General features: G+C 39.9%; 1 pseudogene across 1 annotated transcript; it reads left to right on the top strand.

Annotated features, from left to right (window-relative positions):
• The first annotated feature begins 1,111 nt into the window (after positions 1 to 1,111).
• On the top strand, positions 1,112 to 11,550 carry LOC308362969 (myosin heavy chain, fast skeletal muscle-like; annotated as a pseudogene). The gene is made up of 37 exons (XR_013969102.1): positions 1,112 to 1,315; positions 1,414 to 1,557; positions 1,646 to 1,802; positions 1,911 to 1,938; positions 2,037 to 2,145; positions 2,243 to 2,335; positions 2,425 to 2,488; positions 2,581 to 2,679; positions 2,769 to 3,130; positions 3,430 to 3,548; positions 4,088 to 4,237; positions 4,327 to 4,497; positions 4,590 to 4,890; positions 4,993 to 5,063; positions 5,165 to 5,252; positions 5,338 to 5,455; positions 5,551 to 5,674; positions 5,790 to 5,926; positions 6,198 to 6,453; positions 6,581 to 6,823; positions 6,920 to 7,096; positions 7,177 to 7,322; positions 7,436 to 7,526; positions 7,617 to 8,006; positions 8,192 to 8,437; positions 8,531 to 8,727; positions 8,834 to 9,017; positions 9,153 to 9,318; positions 9,456 to 9,580; positions 9,688 to 9,996; positions 10,085 to 10,288; positions 10,382 to 10,507; positions 10,594 to 10,764; positions 10,849 to 10,953; positions 11,039 to 11,134; positions 11,248 to 11,379; positions 11,500 to 11,550. The product of XR_013969102.1 is annotated as a myosin heavy chain, fast skeletal muscle-like (transcript).
• Positions 11,551 to 15,286: the final 3,736 nt, after the last annotated feature.

Genomic DNA, 15,286 nt, shown 5'->3' with positions numbered 1-15,286 from the left:
AGGTATGCAAATCTCTGGGCTGTACACACAGTCTTTGGCTGGACAGTTATCACCTTTTCTGGCTTTGTAGCTACTTTATTCAAATGTTATATCTCCTTCGACCAGGCTTCAGTGAGGTTCTATGAAGACATCACTTCAAATGTTTAAAATACTATAAGAGAAGAGACAATGCACTCAATGCGCTTTAACATTTTTGACACCTACTTTCAGATCTGCTTATGTCTTTCATCCTTGAAAAAGACTGCACATACATCTTGATTAAAAGACAAAGACAACATTTTAAATCCGCTAAATAATAACTACCCTACCCCACGCCCGTAGGGTGCATTTTGAATAGCAAGATACCCATGGTTTAATGTGATTACCTGTTTCCCACATTAGATAAATTGTAAATATTTACTGTTTACTTGACTGCCTCATACACAGTCACTACAAAACACTCAAACAATTATCCAGTTGTTAGTTTGTTTACTTATTTCAGATATGTTATGTTGCATGGATGAATTATGTTTCTTACAGTCCCTGGTTGTAATATGTAAGGGATAATGTATAGAACGCAGGTCATTGTCGGGAAAATAAGCCCCGACAGGGCGAACAGCACCCCGACGCGAAGCGGAGGGGTGTTGATTCACCGTGAAGGGGCTTATTTTCCCGACAATGACCGGCGTTCTATACATTATCCCTCTTATTATACGGCTAAAACTAAAAAAATTACTTAACACAGTGTGTCTTTTTACAATGTATTTGTTTTTGTTACTATACGTAGTGTTAAAAAGCAGAGAAATAGTTCGCCAAAGACGTTGAACTTCAAAGACAGTTGAACATTCTTTAGAACACAGCTGCTCAACCGTCCGCTGAAACTCCCTTGATAAGTTACCGTACTACTTGCGGAGTGCTACGAAAGATGTGAATCAGAGGCAAAAAGGCCACTTTCCTTGACAGCGGTCATTAACTGTATAGCAACGGTCAGTTATCGGAAAATAGTTGACCGCAGAACGTTGGGAAGCCCCATTCAAGTGAATGGAGCATTCTACAGCATTAAGAGCCGTGTATTAATTCTTATTACAAAATGACATGTTCATGCCTCTTCTTCCAACAGATAACCTCAACCATGGGGGACGCAGATATGGCCACTTATGGCCCGGCTGCCATTTACCTCCGTAAGCCTGAGAGGGAGAGGCTTGAGGCCCAAACCATGCCCTTTGATGCAAAGTCAGCTTGTTTCGTAGTTGACAAGGAGGAGTTGTACCTGAAGGCTACAATCAAGAGTAGAGCTGATGGCAAGGTCACTGTTGAAACGCTTATAGAAAAAAAGGTATGTTAGCAAGGCTCTTAGTTAAGAAAATGATTAAGTATTTCCATTAAACAGAAAGTTTGTTGCCTTTATCTCTTTATATTGTCCATTTGTTTTAGGAAGTTACCGTTAAGGAGGACGAGATCTTCCCCCTGAATCCTCCCAAGTATGACAAGATTGAGGACATGGCCATGATGACCCACCTCAATGAAGCCTCTGTCCTGTTTAACCTCAAAGAGCGTTACGCAGCATGGATGATCTACGTAAGCTTTATGATTTATCACAGATAAAAAAAAACTATGTTAAAAAAAAAGAGCTGTGAAACCAATCCCCTTTATTTCCCCATTCTAGACCTACTCTGGACTTTTCTGTGCCACTGTGAACCCCTACAAGTGGCTCCCTGTGTATGACCAAGCAGTGGTGGAGGCCTACAGAGGCAAGAAGCGTATGGAGGCCCCACCCCACATTTTCTCTGTCTCTGACAATGCTTATCAGTTCATGCTCCAAGGTAAGCATTCATTTTAGTCATTAAATAATAAGATTGAATTGCATATTTGTTCATGAACTAACAATAAATAAAAAAAGAGATTTATCTAAAATTGCATTTGTCCTTCAGACAGGGAGAACCAGTCTGTTTTGATTACGTAAGTGTCAATGCATGACTTAAAACTTTGCATTATCTTCTATGTTACCCTGTGGCACACACAATTCTTATCTGAAAAATTTCAAATGTTTCATCTAGCGGAGAATCTGGTGCTGGCAAGACTGTGAACACCAAACGTGTCATCCAGTACTTTGCAACAATTGCAGTCAGTGGTGGAAAAAAGGAGGTGGTGCCTGGAAAGATGCAGGTCAGACCCCTTACACATTTATGTGCTAATTATCATAAAGCAACACAAACATTCTCTTCATAACAACATATTCCTTGAACGTTTCTTCCACTTGCAGGGCTCTCTTGAAGACCAGATTATTGCTGCTAACCCACTGTTGGAGGCTTATGGTAATGCCAAGACTGTGAGGAATGACAACTCTTCCCGTTTTGTAAGTTAACTTCTTATTTAAACTCTGGCCTCAGTTCTGTGGTTATTATTTAGATAAAATTACTTATGATATAATTTTGTCTAAAACAGGGAAAATTCATCAGAATTCACTTTGCCTCAACTGGAAAACTGGCTAAAGCTGATATTGAGACTTGTAAGTATAATTATCCTGTTTATATAAAAGTTTTACATTATTGCTGCCTTCATTTTTTTAAAGTTAAAATATATTCTTCCCCACCTAAATAGACCTGCTGGAAAAGTCTAGAGTGACATTCCAGCTTCCTGATGAGAGAGGCTACCACATCTTCTTCCAGATGATGACCAACCACAAGCCTGAGATTATTGGTGGGGTTATTATTTTCAACCAACAATCAAAAATCACAACATGTAATTATCAATTTGCAACAACAAATTATTGTTTTCCCCCTCTATAGAAATGTGCCTCATCACAAGCAACCCCTATGACTTCCCCATGTGCAGTCAGGGTCAGATCACTGTGGCCAGCATTAATGACAAAGAAGAGTTGGACGCAACCGATGTGAGATATCCATGATCTTTTCTTCTGGACAATAAATTCAATGAGAATGACATTCTCATAAACACTAAAGATTAAAAATGATTGATGCGCTTTAACTTTATCTATGCATGTAATTACAGGATGCCATTGACATCCTGGGTTTCACTGCAGACGAGAAAGTCACCATTTACAAACTGACTGGTGCTGTGCTCCATCATGGCAATATGAAATTCAAGCAGAAGCAGCGTGAGGAGCAGGCTGAGCCTGAAGGCACTGAGGGTAGGTTTTAAAAGTCTACTGAACTTGGGTCAGTTCTAGTGATAACTACTTGGTAGTCTTATTCATTTAAGTAATTTCATTAAAAGATAGATCAGCATGTATATTAACTTGAAGTTGTAGTTTTCCTCCAATTATAGTTATTAATATATTATATGTATTACCTACAACAGAAGCCAGTAAATATTTCTACGATGTCATTCTTAGATATTTTTTAGTGGCCTCTCAATTTAGGTTAAGAATGACTTTCCTGGGTAAAATATTGATACAAATAACTCACTGAAATGCTTTGTTGTTTTAAGATGCTGACAAAATCGCTTACCTCCTGGGACTAAACTCTGCTGATATGCTGAAGGCTCTGTGCTACCCAAGGGTGAAAGTCGGAACTGAATATGTCACCAAGGGTCAGACTGTGCCACAGGTATCTCACATACAAGGACAATTGACTAAAGACCACAAGGATTTTGACATTGTTTGACAAGAATTGTACTGCTGGTATTTCCTTTTTCAGGGTTCACACCCTTTATAATTGACAACATTTCAAAACTTTTCAAGGACCTTTAATCAAATCTCCATGAATCTTCACAAGCTAATAAATAAGCAAACTGATATACTTTACAGCACAGATTGGGCCTAAACTCTGAAAGAAAAGTAAAACACAACCTTTTCCATTACTTTTCTATTAGACGGGCTATGTCAATTCAAGTAGATACTGTATCAGGCACAACAAAACCATTATCCATGAAAGAGTACAAAAACATAATATATTTCATTAGACCTACATTTAACAAAATAATTATTTCTTGACTTGTCCAGAACCTTCAGTGACTTTACCGACTTTCCTAGCCCTGGAAAATGGGATTTTAAAACTCCATGATTTTTCCAGGATTTCCATGACAGTGGAAACCCTGCCTTGTCTCATCATAGTAAGTAAGTAGTAATTCTTACATATTGTTTTAGGTCAACAACTCAGTGTCAGCCTTGTCCAAATCTATCTATGAGAGGATGTTCTTGTGGATGGTCATTCGTATCAACGAGATGCTGGACACCAAGCAGTCAAGTAACTTCTACATCGGTGTGCTGGACATTGCTGGATTTGAGATTTTCGATGTGAGGACAAAATTATAACTAACATTATTTGTTTCCAGTGACTTAAAAGTGCCACTCTCAAATAATGTTTGAATATGCATCCAACACAGTACAACAGCATGGAGCAGCTGTGTATCAACTTCACCAATGAAAAACTGCAACAGTTCTTCAACCACACCATGTTTGTCCTGGAACAAGAGGAGTACAAGAAAGAGGGCATTGTTTGGGCGTTCATTGACTTTGGCATGGACTTGGCTGCCTGCATTGAGCTGATTGAAAGGGTCAGTTTCAATCAATCCAAATAGCACAGTGTTATATTTGTATAGTTTCATGATGTCCACTTTTATAACTAAACAATCTTATTTTTCAACAGCCCATGGGTATCTTTGCCATCCTTGAAGAGGAGTGCATTGTCCCCAAGGCCTCTGACACCACTTTCAAGGACAAGCTGTATGCCCAGCATCTTGGAAAGAACCAAGCCTTTGAGAAGCCCAAGCCTAAGAAAGGCAAAGCTGAAGCTCACTTCTCCCTGGTGCACTATGCCGGCACTGTGGACTACAATGTTACTGGATGGTTGGACAAGAACAAGGATCCACTGAACGACACTGTTGTGCAGCTGTACCAGAAGTCAGCAGTCAAACTTTTGCCTGTCCTGTACCCACCTCCTGTTGAGGGTAATAACCTGTTCAAGTCAAACGGCTAATACACAAATAGTAATTATATTAGATTATATGTATATAACTTAATTATTCGATTCATTATTTGTATGTCAACAGAGACTGGTGGTGCTAAGAAGGGTGGTAAGAAGAAGGGTGGCTCCATGCAGACTGTGTCCTCACAGTTCAGGGTATGTGTTTCAATATCAAGAAGAAAATGATCAATCAATCAATAATTGTCCCAGCACAATTGACTGTATGATTAAAATTGTATACATTCTTGCCTCAACAGGAGAACTTGGGTAAACTGATGACCAACCTGAGGGCCACCCATCCTCACTTTGTGCGTTGTCTGATTCCAAATGAAATTAAGAAACCAGGTAAAGGGCTTTTAGTAAATTAGACATGTCCATTATTCAACACCTTGTATTTGCTTGAACATTTCACATCCCTGTATTTTCACAGGTTATATGCAGAACTTCCTGGTCATCCACCAGCTCAGGTGTAATGGTGTACTAGAGGGTATCAGAATCTGTAGAAAGGGTTTCCCAAGCAGAATCATGTATGCTGACTTCAAGCAGAGGTAAACATAAAGCAATATACAACAATAACTGATAATACACACTTCATATATGTATTATATGGGTTGAATACTGTTTTTCTTATTATTGACAACAGATACAAAGTACTGAATGCCAGTGTTATTCCTGAGGGTCAGTTCATTGATAACAAAAAGGCTGCTGAGAAGCTCTTGGGATCCATCGATGTTCCTCACGATGAGTACAAGTTTGGACACACTAAGGTGGAGAATGTTTCTATCTTATATCTGTTATTATGGATAAATATTGAATTACATACAGTGTGTCCATTTCTGCTTTCAATCACACACCTCATCATTTTTTGTTCTTCTCTTTTAGGTGTTCTTCAAAGCTGGTCTGCTTGGTACCCTTGAGGAGATGCGAGATGAGAAACTGGTTTCCCTGGTCACAATGACTCAGGCTCTTTGCCGTGCATACCTGATGAGGAGGGAGTTTGTCGCGATGATGGAAAGGAGGTAATGTGTGATGTATTTGGTGGAATCACGCACAAAATGATCTGCCATGAAACATAGCATTGTAGGTTTTTTAATTGTAACACATTAGTTTGTGTTAAATAATTTGCCAATCTCTTAAATATAAGTACAAATGTACAAAACAGAGATAATTTCCATCAACACAGATGTATATAAAAGACTGGACTAATCACTGTCAGTGTTTGACAGAATCCCTCTTATCTATTCAGTAAGCTTCAACACGGTTTAATCAACAAACTAACCTCTATTGCAGAGATGCAATCTTCACTATCCAGATGAATATCCGCTCATTCATTAATGTGAAGCACTGGCCATGGATGAAGGTGTACTACAAGATCAAGCCTCTGCTTCAGAGTGCTGAAACTGAGAAGGAGCTGGTTGCCCTGAAAGAGGAACATGCAAAACTCAAAGAGACGTTTGCAAAGGTTGATGCCAAGAAGAAGGAGCTTGAGGAGAAGATGGTGGCTATTGTGCAAGAGAGGAATGACCTGCATCTGCAAATGTCATCTGTAAGTGTATACCTGTACAACGGGTAACAATCCTTCACATCATTGCAATATTCAAATCACTAACTGTCTAAGAATTATGTTTTCAATACAAATCAGATTTCATCCTTTCATCTTGTATGTACTGTAGAGCGAAGAGACTATCAATGATGCTGAGGAGAGGTGTGAGGGTCTGATCAAGAGTAAGATCCAGCTTGAGGCCAAACTCAAGGAGACAACCGAGAGACTGGAGGATGAAGAGGAAATCAATGCTGAGCTGACTGCCAAGAAGAGGAAACTGGAGGATGAGTGCTCTGAGCTCAAGAAGGACATTGATGATCTGGAGCTGACCTTGGCCAAAGTGGAGAAGGAGAAACATGCCACTGAAAACAAGGTTTATATTCTTTAAAAAATAAAAAGAATAATGTTTTATTTTCAAGAAGTCTTTGTGAGGTTTACTGGATATTGATATAAAACTTTCTATGTGTAGGTCAAGAACTTGACAGAGGAGATGGCCTCTCAGGATGAGGCCATTGCTAAGCTGACAAAAGAGAAGAAAGCCCTCCAAGAGGCCCATCAGCAGACTCTTGATGATCTCCAGGCAGAGGAAGACAAAGTCAACACTCTGACCAAGGCCAAGACTAAGCTTGAACAGCAAGTGGATGATGTAAGTTAAGGGCCTGTCTGTGTAAAGAAATGCACATATAACATTGTGCTACTTAATTACTTTATGCATTGTATCTGCAGCTTGAGGGTTCCCTGGAGCAAGAAAAGAAGCTCCGCATGGACCTTGAGAGAGCCAAGAGAAAGCTTGAGGGTGACCTGAAACTGTCCCAGGAGAGTGTCATGGATCTGGAGAATGACAAGCAGCAGTCTGATGAGAAGATGAAGAAGTAATGTAGAAGTATATTAGTAACTAATGATTCATGCAAACATGTACTCCCTTTTTTAGCCCTTTTTTAGTATTAGCAGCCGTTAACAACTATTTTAATTCACAACTATACAGGAAGGACTTTGAAACAAGCCAGCTCCTTAGCAAGATTGAGGATGAACAATCATTGGGTGCTCAGCTCCAGAAAAAGATCAAGGAGCTTCAGGTTTGTTTCACATCTTCAGTACCGAATAGTGTTTACTATCATTTGCCTGTTCTTTCTCAGTATCACTTATTACTTTTTAACAACCAATAGGCCCGCATTGAAGAATTGGAAGAAGAGATTGAGGCTGAGCGTGCAGCTCGTGCTAAGGTTGAGAAGCAGAGAGCTGATCTCTCCAGGGAACTTGAGGAGATCAGTGAGAGGCTTGAGGAGGCTGGTGGTGCCACTGCTGCTCAAATTGAGATGAACAAGAAGCGTGAGGCTGAGTTCCAGAAGCTGCGTCGTGACCTTGAAGAGTCCACTCTGCAGCATGAAGCCACTGCTGCAGCTCTCCGTAAGAAGCAGGCTGATAGCGTGGCCGAGCTGGGAGAGCAGATCGACAACCTCCAGCGTGTCAAGCAGAAGCTTGAGAAGGAGAAGAGTGAATACAAGATGGAGATTGATGATCTTTCCAGCAACATGGAGGCAGTCGCTAAAGCTAAGGTTTGTGACATGTCAACCTTAATGCTCTAGCTTACTTTAACTACAAACAAAATCATATTGCAAACAATGATAGAAACAACATACTCTTGTACGTTTTGTATTAAATGTTGTCAGGTAAAATTTTAATAATTGCCATAAACATTTCTGACTTTTGTGTTGCTTATTCATTTTTCTTTCACAAACAGGGAAATCTTGAGAAGATGTGCCGTACCCTTGAGGACCAATTCAGTGAAATCAAGGCCAAGAGTGATGAGGCTGCTCGCCAGGTCAACGACCTCAGTTCTCAGAGAGCAAGACTTCAGACTGAAACTGGTGAGCTCAGCCGCCAGGTTGAGGAGAAAGATGCTCTTGTGTCTCAGCTGAGTAGAAGCAAACAGGCTTTCACTCAGCAAATTGAGGAGCTGAAGAGGCTAAATGAGGAGGAAGTCAAGGTACTGATACCCGTGAATGACATGAAGAAATTGGAATATATAACCCACATTTTGTGAAGCCCTAAATGAACACCATTCATTGTTCACAAACAGGCCAAGAACGCTCTGGCCCACGGTGTTCAGTCTGCACGCCACGACTGCGACCTTCTGAGGGAGCAGTTTGAGGAGGAGCAGGAGGCAAAGGCTGAGCTGCAGCGTGGCATGTCCAAGGCCAACAGCGAGGTTGCTCAGTGGAGGACCAAGTATGAAACTGATGCAGTCCAGCGCACTGAAGAGCTTGAGGAGTCCAAGTATGTACCAAACAGGCAAAGAAACATATAGAATGTGGATACTGGTTGTTATGTTGTCTACTAAAACCTGTCGACGTCCTCTAACTTCAATCGTTTGCATTGTCAGGAAAAAGCTTGCCCAGCGTCTACAGGAGTCTGAGGAGCAAATTGAGGCTATCAACTCCAAGTGTGCTTCTCTGGATAAAACCAAGCAGAGACTCCAGGGTGAGGTTGAGGACCTCATGGTGGATGTGGAGAGAGCCAATGGTCTGGCTGCCAACCTTGACAAGAAGCAGAGAAACTTTGACAAGGTTATACCTCTATCTGGAATTAGTTTGATGTTGTAGGACAAACTAGGACTCATATTACATAATATGGACGTATGGATTTTTGGTAGCAGTGTCTCATAAGTGAAATGAACCCAAGACACAAACTGTTTTTTAAAGGTCTTGGCAGAATGGAAGCAGAAATATGAGGAGGGTCAGGCAGAGCTGGAGGGTGCCCAGAAAGAGGCTCGCTCTCTCAGCACTGAGATGTTCAAGATGAAGAACTCCTATGAGGAGGCTCTTGACCATCTGGAGACTCTTAAGAGGGAGAACAAGAATCTCCAACGTAAGTCAAAATGGCCTTAAAATACTTCCAAATCAAAGCTTGTTAAGAGAAGATAAAAACGAAATGTTTTATCCTAGAATAAAAATCAATAGAAGATTGGTAGATGCTGACTTTGTGTTTTAAATGTCTTGTTGCAGAGGAGATCTCTGACCTGACTGAGCAGCTTGGTGAGACTGGAAAGAGCATTCATGAGCTGGAGAAGACCAAGAAGACTGTTGAGACTGAGAAGGCTGAGATCCAGACTGCCCTGGAAGAGGCTGAGGTACAAATACAAAATCGAACAGGATGGAGTGGAGAGATTCAATCTTAATACATTAAGCAATTGGTCATATCTTAAGCTTCTATGTTTTAAACTCAATTTAAAAATAGGGAACTCTTGAGCATGAGGAGTCCAAGATTCTCCGTGTCCAGCTTGAGCTGAACCAGGTCAAGGGTGAGGTTGACCGGAAGCTTGCAGAGAAGGATGAGGAGATGGAGCAGATTAAGAGGAATAGCCAGAGGGTGACTGACTCCATGCAGAGCACCCTGGACTCAGAGGTCAGGAGCAGGAATGATGCCCTGAGAATCAAGAAGAAGATGGAGGGAGACCTTAATGAGATGGAGATTCAGCTGAGCCACGCCAACCGCCAGGCTGCTGAGTCCCAGAAACAACTGAGGACAGTCCAGGGTACGCTCAAGGTGAGTAGTATAAATATTCAGTGTTTTGATATTACAGTGCTCACACAAATGAAGTATAGCAAACACCACACATTTCTCTGTCAACCAGGATGCTCAACTGCACCTTGATGATGCTGTCAGAGGACAGGAAGAAATGAAGGAGCAGGCTGCCATGGTGGAACGCAGGAACGCCCTGATGGTGGCTGAGATCGAGGAGCTGAGAGCTGCCCTGGAGCAGACAGAGAGAGGCCGCAAAGTGGCTGAGCAGGAGCTGGTAGATGCCAGTGAGCGTGTTGGCCTCCTACATTCCCAGGTAGAGAATAAAAAAGGTTGTTTAAACCGATACATTAAACAAACAGTTCCAGCATTAAAAATATAACTGAGGTTGCTTATTTCTCCACACTAGAACACAAGTCTGCTGAACACCAAGAAGAAGCTTGAGGCTGACTTCCTTCAGGTCCAAGGTGAAGTTGATGACATCGTCCAGGAGGCAAGAAATGCTGAGGACAAGGCCAAGAAAGCCATCACTGATGTAAGGTTTTATTTTCTGAAGCAGAGCATTATATTTAAAAGTACTTTTACCTCTATTATTTAAAAATACACTATTCCATCATGTAGGCTGCCATGATGGCAGAGGAGCTGAAGAAGGAGCAGGACACCAGTTCTCATCTGGAGAGGATGAAGAAGAACCTGGAAGTCACTGTCAAGGATCTGCAGCACCGCCTGGATGAGGCTGAGAATCTGGCCATGAAGGGTGGCAAGAAACAGCTCCAGAAACTGGAGTCCAGGGTAGGTAACAAAATATGACTCTGATCGAATATGTAAAAACAAAACAGGGGTTGTGTCTGAAATGGAAATATTTTTCATGTTAAGGTTCGTGAACTGGAAGGTGAGGTTGAGGCTGAACAGAGACGTGGAGTTGATGCTGTCAAGGGAGTCCGCAAATATGAGAGGAGGGTGAAGGAGCTTACCTACCAGGTAAGAAAGCTGTCCTCTTTCTCTAGAACTGCATGCAAAATCTAAGAGGGGAGGACATTCTTTAACAAACTGGTTGTCTCTGCAGACTGAGGAGGACAAGAAGAATGTCACCAGACTGCAGGATCTGGTTGACAAGCTGCAGCTGAAGGTCAAGGGCTACAAGAGGCAGGCTGAGGAAGCTGTGAGTATTTTTCTGCCTTTGCTATACAGGAAAATATCTGCTTCTTTTGCAACCTCACATTGACTCTTGTTTTGTTTTTCTGTATTAATTGCACTCAATTTCATATACAACAGGAGGAACAGGCCAATACTCACCTGTCCAAGTGCAGGAAGGTTCAGAATGAGCTGGAGGAGGCTGAGGAGCGTGCTGACATTGCCGAGTCCCAGGTCAACAAGCTCAAGACCAAGAGCCGCGATGCCGGAAAGGTAGGATAATGTTTTCTTAACAAACATTACAATTATTTCACCAATAAACTTTGAAAATGTAAGTGTCATTGATTTTTATTTGTCATCTAGTTAATTATTTTCCTTTGTTCTCTTTTAAAGGGCAAGGAGGCTGCAGAGTAAAACCTCTTAATCCATGTCACTTTTATCTGGAAAATCCTGGTTAATGTGATTATTCAAACAATGCATACTGCCTAAAAATAAAGAACCCAAGTGCAGATCTCAGGAAAAGATTTTGTCTTTATTTACAAAAACACAGAAGATCCAGATGAAAACAGAAGGTAGGGAAACCCCCCAAAAGTACTTCTCTGTTGGACTACCTAGGGCAGATAAGAATGAGGCTCAGTCACAAGACTTAAATCAATTATCCAGCATTTTATGACTCTGTTTAACTCAAACCTTTCAGTCACCTTATTTATGTAATAACTACTTCATACCCTCCCAGTCAGGGGTGCAACTGCCCAGTGTCAGGGGGGTATGCACACACACACGTTTTTTTTCTTTTCTTAAACAAATAAATAAATAAGTGTGCCAGACATCATCATGTATGGGCTTTAAATAATAAAGGTTTATTTTAAAGTATATCAGTCACTGCATGCCTACCATAATGGTAATGGTACGCTATGGTGCATACTGTATATACTGTACACACACACACACAAATATATATATATTTTTTTTACCATCGCTTTGGCGCTCCCATGGTGCGGCGCCTCTATGCGCCGCATACAGCGCATACCCACTTTTTGCGCCACTGCTCCCAGTTAGAACTATGTATCTTATATAACATGTGCCTCCAGTCAAGTCACTTTAGATGCTCAAGTCTATTTTAATCCCTTCTCTTACCATAGATATTTGGCTAGAAATCCCAAATGGAACCTCTCATCCTTTACTGAACTAATTGTCGGCAAACAATCTTTCAGTAAATTCATATACTTATTCACTGGTACCACTGGAATTATCAGGAGCTTTATTCACATGTGACTTGAGGTCCCATCTCACACACCCTGTGCATTACTTTGTGTCTCTACAATCAAATACCAGTTTTAAGGTGTCTGCGCTCCTCTTTCAAGGACATCCATTCCCATCCAGCATAAAAAGCACAGATCATTCATGCCACAATTTCCTTCATTCAGCACATTCACTGATATAACTAATATCAGTAACACATATACAAAACTCATCCGCACACACAACTTATTATACCAGTGATAACAAATATCAATGACACATTTACACAACCAATAATAACCAATATTAGCACCACAACTAACTTATCACCCCAAAAAACAATCAATAAACACAGTAAAAGGAAACTAATTCACTGTACTCAATAAACAGTAAAACACAATAGCAAGTGCACAGACTTTTTCCCCATAGATTGGTGAAATGGACACACTACAGTTTTACCACAGTCCCATACACTGGACTTACAACTAGAGCTAGAGTGGAGTGGCGAACAAGAACTTTAAAAAACATTAGCTATAGAAAACATAAACAAATAAGCACCATGACCAAAAACACCATGACCGTTTTTTAACATGATGAAGACCGTTGCATATTCTTCCTGTGATGCCTGGATCTAAAGACCTGAATTTTCTGAGACACAAATTTTAAGACCTGAATTTTGGCAGCCTGATTTTGTGAGGTTGAAAATAATGGGTTGACAGACAGTATTTTTTTTTAAAGATTTATTTTGGCCTTTTTGCCTTTATTCACATAGGACAGTGACACTTTGGACAGGGAATCAGTCCCCCCAGGATTTCGCCGGCCTTTTTGTCATCGTTCCGGCCTTAAATTCCTGATTTCGCGAGAGCTTTCCAAAAAGTTGCGGTTAAAGTTGCTGTTTTTAGGTGAAAGTTGCGAATTTTCCTCTTTTTTATTATAGTTACTGGTTGAAAAATAAGTTATTACTGTAATAAACAAACATTCATTAAAGAACAAAACCATTGAGAAATGGTCCTCTAAATCAGCGGTTCTTTAACTGGGGGACGCCTTGCCTGGAGGTCCTCGAAAAAGTCTGGCTTCCAAAGATTTAAAAAAAATATAACACAGCGTAGTTTTTATTATTATTCCAATACAGTAAGCTATACAAAACATATAAGTTGCGCGGTGTATCGGTACTAGAAAGGTAGGCCTACCGCGGAAACCTTAAGTAAACAATATAATTTTGCATAGTTTTAGTATAGGTACTTCATTACTTTAGTTTTTCTTTAATATCTTAAAAAGTATGAAGTTTAAAACATACATATAAGTGTCCTTTAAAAGACCTATGCAACAAAGTTCGAACAAAGTTTCTAATTTTAGCGGTTTGAGCTGAATTAAGCGCAGAAGATTGCTACAAAGAACAATAACTAGACGTAACGCAAAACGTTACAAAATATGACCGCCAAACTGTTCAGTAGGTTTTGGCACAGAATGAGTCATGGTTGTCAGTGTGTTTGTGTGTTTTTTTGTGTTTTGTGTGTGTAAATTGGTTTGTGTTTCATTTTTATGTATTAAAGGAATTATTTGTGATAGATTTTGATGATTTGGTTATGTAATGTTTTGTGTACTACTTTTTTGTGGATTTTTTTGGTATATTTTTCTTTTGCAATGTAGTTTGTTAAAACAGGTCACATAAAGTAAAGAAAAGTTGAATTGACCCAAACACAATATGTTGTTTTCAGAATTGTACTATCTATTTTAAACTGTTCACACACCCATCAAAAGCAGACATTCCCTTAAAATCTCTTATGTTTGGCCAATGGTAAACCTAGGGCAGATAAGAATGAGGCTCAGTCACAAGACTTACATCAATTATTCCCATACTATCCAGCATTTTATGACTCTGTTTAACTCAAACCTTTCAGTCACCTTATTTATGCAATAACTACTTCAAACCCTCCCAGTTAAAACTATGTATCTTATATAACATGTGCCTCCAGGCAAGTCACTTCAGATGCTCAAGTCTATTTCAATCCCTTCTCTTACCTATTTGGCTAGAAATCCCAAATGGAACCTCTCATCCTTTACTGAACTAATTGTAGGGAAACAATCCTTCAGTAAATTCATATACTTATTCATGTACCACTGGAATTATCAGGAGCTTTATTCACATGTGACTTTAGGTCCCATCTCACACACCCTGTGCATTACTTTGTGTCTCTACAATCAAATACCAGTTTTAAGGTGTCTGCGTTCCCATCCAGCATAAAAAGCACAGATCATTCATTCCACAATTTCTTTCATTCAGCACATTCACTGATAACTAATATCAGTAACACATATACAAAACTCATCCGCACACACAACTTATTATACCAGTGATAACAAATATCAATGACATTTACACAACCAATAATAACCAATATTAGCACAACAACTAACTTATCACCCCAAAACACAATCAATAAACACAGTAAAAGGAAACTAATTCACTCAATAAACAGTAAAACACAATAGCAAGTGCACAGACTTTTTCCCCATAGATTGGTGAAATAGACACACTACAGTTTTACCACAGTCCCATACACTGGACTTACAACTAGAGCTAGAGTGGAGTGGCGAACAAGAACTTTAAAGTTAGCAGTAACTTTAAAAAACATTAGCTATAGAAAACATAAACAAATAAGCACCATGACCAAAAACACCATGACCATTTTTTTTACATGAAGAAGACCTTTGCATATTCTTCCTGTGAAGACCTGAATTTTCTGAGACACAAATTTTAAGTCTGTCTTTTTTTGGCATTATGCTGCAAATTTAGTAAATTAGATGAATCAATTTTGTGGATAATAATTGTTCTGTTCTCTGAAGGTTAAAGCATAAGAAGCATTACACTAATTATGCTGTTCTCAACCTGTGTTTCCTTTTGGCAGGATTAGACAGCTACATTTCCCTTATTTTA

Source organism: Sprattus sprattus (genome assembly GCF_963457725.1).
Source record: "Sprattus sprattus genome assembly, chromosome: 3".
Taxonomy (NCBI): Eukaryota; Metazoa; Chordata; class Actinopteri; order Clupeiformes; family Clupeidae; genus Sprattus; species Sprattus sprattus.
The sequence above is the reverse complement of the archived record's forward strand: the minus strand, read 5'-3'. Positions and strand labels throughout refer to the sequence as shown.